The sequence below is a fragment of the Leuciscus leuciscus genome, assembly GCF_965113295.1.
Source record: "Leuciscus leuciscus genome assembly, chromosome: 14".
In the NCBI taxonomy this organism is placed as follows: Eukaryota; Metazoa; Chordata; class Actinopteri; order Cypriniformes; family Leuciscidae; genus Leuciscus; species Leuciscus leuciscus.
In genome coordinates, this window is record NC_138738.1 from 234,418 (window position 1) to 241,917 (window position 7,500).

At 45.2% G+C, this 7,500-nt stretch overlaps 1 long non-coding RNA gene across 1 annotated transcript in view; it reads left to right on the plus strand.

Moving 5' to 3' along the window:
* The window catches only part of LOC309513942, a 24,368-nt gene extending 24,155 nt beyond the window's left edge, over positions 1–213 (plus strand). The window contains exon 4 of the long non-coding RNA XR_014211571.1: positions 1–213. This exon is cut by the window's left edge and continues 840 nt beyond it. This is a non-coding gene — a long non-coding RNA (uncharacterized lncRNA).
* Positions 214–7,500: the final 7,287 nt, after the last annotated feature.

Sequence of the window (7,500 nt, forward strand, 5' to 3'; positions counted from 1 at the left end):
ACACACACACACACTGAGACAAGAGTGTCTAACATCCCTCTTCCTGACAAATCATGGAAAACTGGAGTGTCATGTGACATCATGGAAACAGGAGATGATGCGAGTGGGAAAAAGAGCGTCACAAGTCAGTCATGTGACCGAGCGAGGACAAGCTTTTGTCATCACTGAGAACTCAACAGTTAGGAAATAATAAAGAGCTATTCTGTACAGGTGTATCGTGTGTGTGTGTGATGTATCCCACCCTGGTGTATGTGACGTATCCTAACCCTGGTGGTGTGTGTGACGTGTTCCACGCTGGTGGTGTGTGTGACATGTTCCACGCTGGTGTGTGTTACGTATCCCACCTTGGTGGTGTGTGTGACGTGTTCCACGTTAGTGTGTGTGACGTATCCTAACCCTGGTGGTGTGTGAGACGTATCCTAACCCTGGTGTGTGTGACGTATCTCACCCTGGTGGTGTGTGTGACGTATCTCACCCTGGTGGTGTGTGTGACGTGTTCCACGCTGGTGTGTGAGACGTATCCTAACCCTGGTGGTGTGTGTGACGTGTTCCACGTTAGTGTGTGTGACGTATCTCACCCTGGTGGTGTGTGTGACGTATCTCACCCTGGTGGTGTGTGTGACGTGTTCCATGCTGGTGTGTGTTACATGTTCCACGTTAGTGTGTGTGACGTATCCTAACCCTGGTGTGTGACGTAACTCACCCTGGTGGTGTGTGTGACATATCCTAACCCTGGTGTGTGTGACGTATCTCACCCTGGTGGTGTGTGAGACTTATCCTAACCCTGGTGTGTGTGATGTATCCTAACCCTGGTGGTGTGTGTGACGTATCTCACCCTGGTGGTGTGTGTGACGTGTTCCACGCTGGTGTGTGTTACATGTTCCACGTTAGTGTGTGTGACATATCCTAACCCTGGTGTGTATGACGTATCCTAACCCTGGTGTGTGTGACGTATCTCACCCTGGTGGTGTGTGACATGTTCCATGCTGGTGTGTGTTACATGTTCCACGTTAGTGTGTGTGACGTATCCTAACCCTGGTGTGTGTGACGTATCTCACCCTGGTGGTATGTGTGACGTATCCTAACCCTGGTGGTGTGTGTGACGTGTTCCACGTTAGTGTGTGTGACGTATCTCACCCTGGTGGTGTGTGTGACGTATCTCACCCTGGTGGTGTGTGACGTGTTCCATGCTGGTGTGTGTTACATGTTCCACGTTAGTGTGTGTGACGTATCCTAACCCTGGTGTGTGTGACGTATCCCACCTTGGTGGTGTGTGTGACGTGTTCCACGTTAGTGTGTGTGACGTATCCTAACCCTGGTGGTGTGTGTGACGTGTTCCACGTTAGTGTGTGTGACGTATCTCACCCTGGTGGTGTGTGTGACGTATCCTAACCCTGGTGGTGTGTGAAGTGTTCCATGCTGGTGTGTGTTACATGTTCCACGTTAGTGTGTGTGACGTATCCTAACCCTGGTGTGTGTGACGTAACTCACCCTGGTGGTGTGTGTGACAGTGGGGAGAACAAGTATTTGATACACTGCCGATTTTGCAGGTTTTCCCACTTACAAAGCATGTAGAAGTCTGTAATGTTTATCATAGGTACTCCTCAACTGTGAGTGACGGAATCTAAAACAAAAATCCAGACAATCACATTGTATGATTTTTAAATAATGAATTTGCATTTTATTGCATGACATAAGTATTTGATACATCAGAAAAGCAGAACTTAATATTTGGTACAGAAACCTTTGTTTGCAATTATTGAGATAATCCGTTTCCTGTAGTTCTTGACCAGGTTTGCACACACTGCAGCAGGGCTTTTGGCCCACTCCTCCATACAGACCTTCTCCAGATCCTTCAGGTTTCGGGGCTGTCGCTGGGCAATACGGACTTTCAGCTCCCTCCAAAGATTTTCTATTGAGTTCAGGTCTGGAGACTGGCTAGGCCACTCCAGGACCTTGAGATGCTTCTTACGGAGCCACTCCTTAGTGGCCCTGGCTGTGTGTTTCGGGTCGTTGTCATGCTGGAAGACCCAGCCACGACCCATCTTCAATGCTCTTACTGAGGGAAGGAGGTTGTTGGCCAAGATCTCGCGAGACATGGCCCCATCCATCCTCCCCTCAATACGGTGCAGTCATCCTGTCCCCTTTGCAGGAAAGCATCCCCAAAGAATGATGTTTCCACCTCCATGCTTCACGGTTGGGATGGTATTCTTGGGGTTGTACTCATCCTTCTTCTTCCTCCAAATACGGCGAGTGGAGTTTAGACCAAAAAGCTCTATTTTTGTCTCATCAGACCACATGACCTTCTCCCATTCCTCCTCTGGATCATCCAGATGGTCATTGGCAAACTTCAGACGGGCGTGGACATGTGCTGGCTTGAGCAGGGGGACCTTGCGTGCGCTGCAGGATTTTAATCCATGACGGCGTAGTGTGTTACTAATGGTTTTCTTTGAGACTGTGGTCCCAGCTCTCTTCAGGTCATTGACCAGGTCCTGCCGTTTAGTTCTGGGCTGATCCCTCACCTTCCTCATGATCATTGATGCCCCACGAGGTGAGATCTTGCATGGTGCCCCAGACCGAGGGAGATTGACCATAATCTTGAACTTCCATTTTCTAATAATTGCCCCAACAGTTGTTGCCATCTCACCAAGCTGCTTGCCTTTTGTCTTGTAGCCCATCCCAGCCTTGTGCAGGTCTACAATTTTATCCCTGATGTCCTTACACAGCTCTCTGGTCTTGGCCATTGTGGAGAGGTTGGAGTCTGTTTGATTGAGTGTGTGGACAGGTGTCTTTTATACAGGTAACGAGTTCAAACAGGTGCAGTTAATACAGGTAATGAGTGGAGAACAGGAGGGCTTCTTAAAGAAAAACTAACAGGTCTGTGAGAGCCGGAATTCTTACTGGTTGGTAGGTGATCAAATACTTATGTCATGCAATAAAATGCAAATTAATTATTTAAAAATCATACAATGTGATTATAGTTTTAGATTCCGTCTCTCACAGTTGAAGAGTACCTATGATAAAAATTACAGACCTCTACATGCTTTGTAAGTAGGAAAACCTGCCAAATCGGCAGTGTATCAAATACTTGTTCTCCCCACTGTATGTGTAACGTATCTCACCCTAGTGTGTGTGACATGTTCCACGCTGGTATGTGTGTGATGTATCCTAACCCTGGTGTGTGTGACGTGTTCCACGCTGGTGTGTGTGTGATGTATCCTAACCCTGGTGTGTGTGACGTATCTCACCCTGGTGTGTGTGTGATGTATCCTAACCCTAGTGTGTGTGACGTGTTCCACGCTGGTGTGTGTGTGTGTGTGATAATTAAAGCACCATGGTATAACAATACTACGCATGTTCTAAAGAGAGAAACCCGTATTTTAGAGCGTAAATGGAAACAAACTAATTTAGAGGTCTTTAGAATTGCGTGGAAAGACAGTATGTCACGTTATAAAAAGGCCCTAAAAGCGGCCAGGGCTGAGCACCTCCGCAAACTAATAGAAAACAACCAAAACAATCCAAGGTTTTTATTTAACACCGTGGCTAGACTAACAAATAAACAGACGTCACCCGAACAAAATATCCCGTTACAGTTCAGTAGTAATGATTTCATGAACTTCTTCACTGAGAAAATAGAAAGCATCAGAACAACAATTGTAAACTTTCAATCTTCAATTGCGCCTTATAATTCAGCCTCAATTATCACCCCGCAAGAACAATTACAGTGCTTTACAACTATAGAACAAAAAGAGTTAAATAAACTTATCACTTCATCTAAAACAACAACATGTTTATTAGATCCTATACCAACTAAACTATTGAAAGAAGTGTTACCTGTAGTGGAAGAGCCTCTCCTCAATATTATTAACTCATCTTTATCTTTAGGTCATGTTCCAAGAACATTTAAACTGGCAGTTATAAAACCTCTCATTAAGAAACCACAATTAGATCATAATAACCTAGCAAATAATAGACCCATTTCAAATCTTCCATTTATGTCTAAAATATTAGAAAAAGTGGTGTCCGCTCAACTGGGCTCTTTCTTGCAACAAAATGATATCTATGAAAAGTTTCAGTCTGGATTCAGACCGCATCATAGCACTGAAACTGCGCTCGTTAAAATCACAAATGATTTACTTTTAGCTTCTGACCAAGGCTGTATCTCAATACTAGTTTTACTTGATCTTAGTGCTGCGTTCGATACTATAGATCACACAATACTCTTAGATCGACTACAAAATTATACTCGTGTTCAAGGACAAGCATTAAGCTGGTTCAAATCATACCTATTTGACCGCTACCATTTTGTCTATTTAAATGGAGAAAAATCGATCATAACTCCAGTAAACTATGGAGTGCCGCAGGGATCTGTGTTAGGCCCTCTGTTATTCTCAATATATATGATGCCACTTGGAAATATTATAAGGAAACATGGAATTAGTTTCCATTGTTATGCTGATGACACTTAGCCTGGCAAGCCAGACGTACATCAAGATGTTTAGTCTGGCAACTCACCATAGACACGGTCAATCTGATGGGTGGGATAAACGGCTGTCTTTCAAATTCCCTCTGCACACAATAGGACAGCGCTTCAACCAACCAGAGCGATTTCCCAACAGCGGAGCTAACGTTAGTTGATAGATTCAACTTTTAAATCTGGCCGACAAAACTACGAACACATCTTCCTTTTTTTTAAGAATTACTGTTCTTTGTTCTTTTCTCAAAGAAAAACTTAACTCCAAGTCCTCCAGAGTTGCGGCCAAAGCCGATTCGAAAGACCGCTGTTCTCCATCCGCAGCAGCCGTCATTCTTTGTTTTCAAGTGGCAGGAACCGTCGCAACTCTGTCGTCATGTTAAGCCTGCCCCCGCCTACTCTATACACGACGTGATTGGCCTGACCCAATTTAGGTTTTTGCAGCAAAAAGGTCTATTGAGATTTGCTAGACCCACCCTGGCTGCAAAAGAATTTTGCTGCCGCTAGGGTGCGTCTAGATTTCTAGGCTAGATGACACTCAAATAAATATTTAATCACGGCCGGATGAAAACGCTAAATTTTCCAAATTGACAGAGTGTGTTAAAGATATAAAAGATTGGATGACGCGTAATTTTCTTTTATTAAATCCAGACAAGACAGAGGTAATACTTATCGGTTCAAAAAACCGCCCACAAAACCTCGCACAATACAACTTTAACATCATAGGATGTCCTGTTACTTTATCCTCTACAGTAAAAGACCTGGGTGTTATACTCGATTGCAACCTGTCTTTTGAAAATCATATTTCATATGTTACAAAAACAGCCTTTTTCCACCTTAGAAACATTGCTAAGCTACGTAATATGCTATCAGTTTCTGATGCAGAAAAGTTAGTTCATGCATTCATGACCTCGAGACTGGATTACTGTAATGCTTTATTAGCTGGTTGTCCTGCATCCTCAATAAACAAGCTACAGTTAGTCCAAAATGCCGCCGCTAGAGTTCTTACGAGATCAAGAAAATATGATCATATAACACCGATTTTATCATCACTGCATTGATTACCTATAAAGTTCCGTATTAATTACAAGGTATTGCTACTGACTTATAAAGCCCTAAACGGCTTAGCTCCAGTCTATTTAACGGATCTTCTATCACCCTATAATCCATCGCGCTCTTTAAAATCACTAAATTCAAGGCTTTTGGTCATACCTAGGATATCCAGAACCACCAAAGGAGGGAGAGCATTTTCACATTTGGCTCCAAAACTCTGGAATAGTCTTCCTGATACTGTTCGTTGCTCAGACTCGCTCTCCCAGTTTAAAACTAGATTAAAGTCGCATCTCTTCAGCCAGGCATTCATATAATATTTTTAATCTTACAGTTCAAACTACAATCCGGCCTCTAGCTCATAAATGCCAGAGGAGAACTGGCCCCCGACTGAGCCTGGGTTCTCCCAAGGTTTTTTTTTTCTCCATTAGGTCACCTGATGGAGTTTTAGGACACCATTAGGTCACTTGATGGAGTTTTTCGGTTCCTTGCCACTGTTGCCTTTGGCTTGCTCAGTTGGGGATATTTTGGGGATATTTAATTTAATTTGATCAATTCCACTAGAAACAAACCTTGTTGTATTATTTTAATTTAATACTGTGAAGCTGCTTTGATACAATCTGTATTGTGAAAAGCGCTATACAAATATACTTGACTTGATGTATCCTAACCCTGGTGTGTGTGACGTGTTCCACGCTGGTGTGTGTGTGATGTATCCTAACCCTAGTGTGTGTGACGTGTTCCACGCTGGTGTGTGTGTGTGATGTATCCTAACCCTAGTGTGTGTGACGTGTTCCACGCTGGTGTGTGTGTGATGTATCCTAACCCTGGTGTGTGTGACGTGTTCCACGCTGGTGTGTGTGTGATGTATCCTAACCCTGGTGTGTGTGTGACGTATCCTAACCCTGGTGGTGTGCGTGACGTATCCTAACCCTGGTGGTGTGCGTGACGTATCCTAACCCTGGTGGTGTGCGTGACGTATCCTAACCCTGGTGGTGTGTGTGACGTATCCTAACCCTGGTGGTGTGTGTGACGTATCCTAACCCTGGTGGTGTGTGTGACGTATCCTAACCCTGGTGGTGTGTGTGATGTATCCTAACCCTAGTGTGTGTGACGTGTTCCACGCTGGTGTGTGTGTGATGTATCCTAACCCTGGTGTGTGTGTGACATATCCTAACCCTGGTGTGTGACGTATCCTAACACTGGTGGTGTGTGTGACGTGTTCCACTCTGGTGTGTGTGTGTGTGTGTGTGCGAGCGCATGAGTCTCCTGATCCAGGATCTGTCCTGTTTAACTCTGATGTCCAGTCTCTGAGACTCTCTTCCAGCACATCTGCAGTTACTGTTATACACGATATATATATTATATACTGTTATACGATCAGCTGAGAGTAATGACCTGTTCCTGACTCTCTTCCATGAGCTCGTCTCCTTCACAGATGATGTGTGTTCTCTCTCTCCTCATCTCTTCTGCGGGGCGAGCGAGTCTCGTGTCCATCTTCTGCTCAGTGGTCAGTGTAGGTCCTGTGGTCATCAGCAGCTACATCTGGCTACTGGGTCTCTGATGGACACCTGTCCGTCAAACAGCATCACAGAGGAGGAACACACACACACACACACACACACGAGACAGTGGAGGAACACACACACACACAAGACGGTGGAGGAACACGCACACACACACACGAGACGGTGGAGGAACACGCACACACACACACAAGACGGTGGAGGAACACACACACACACGAGACGGTGGAGGAACACACACACACACGAGACGGTGGAGGAACACGCACACACACACACAATACGGTGGAGGAACACACACACACACACACACGAGACGGTGGAGGAACACACACACACACACGAGACGGTGGAGGAACACGCACACGAGACGGTGGAGGAACACACACACACACACGAGACGGTGGAGGAACACGCACACGAGACGGTGGAGGAACACACACACACACG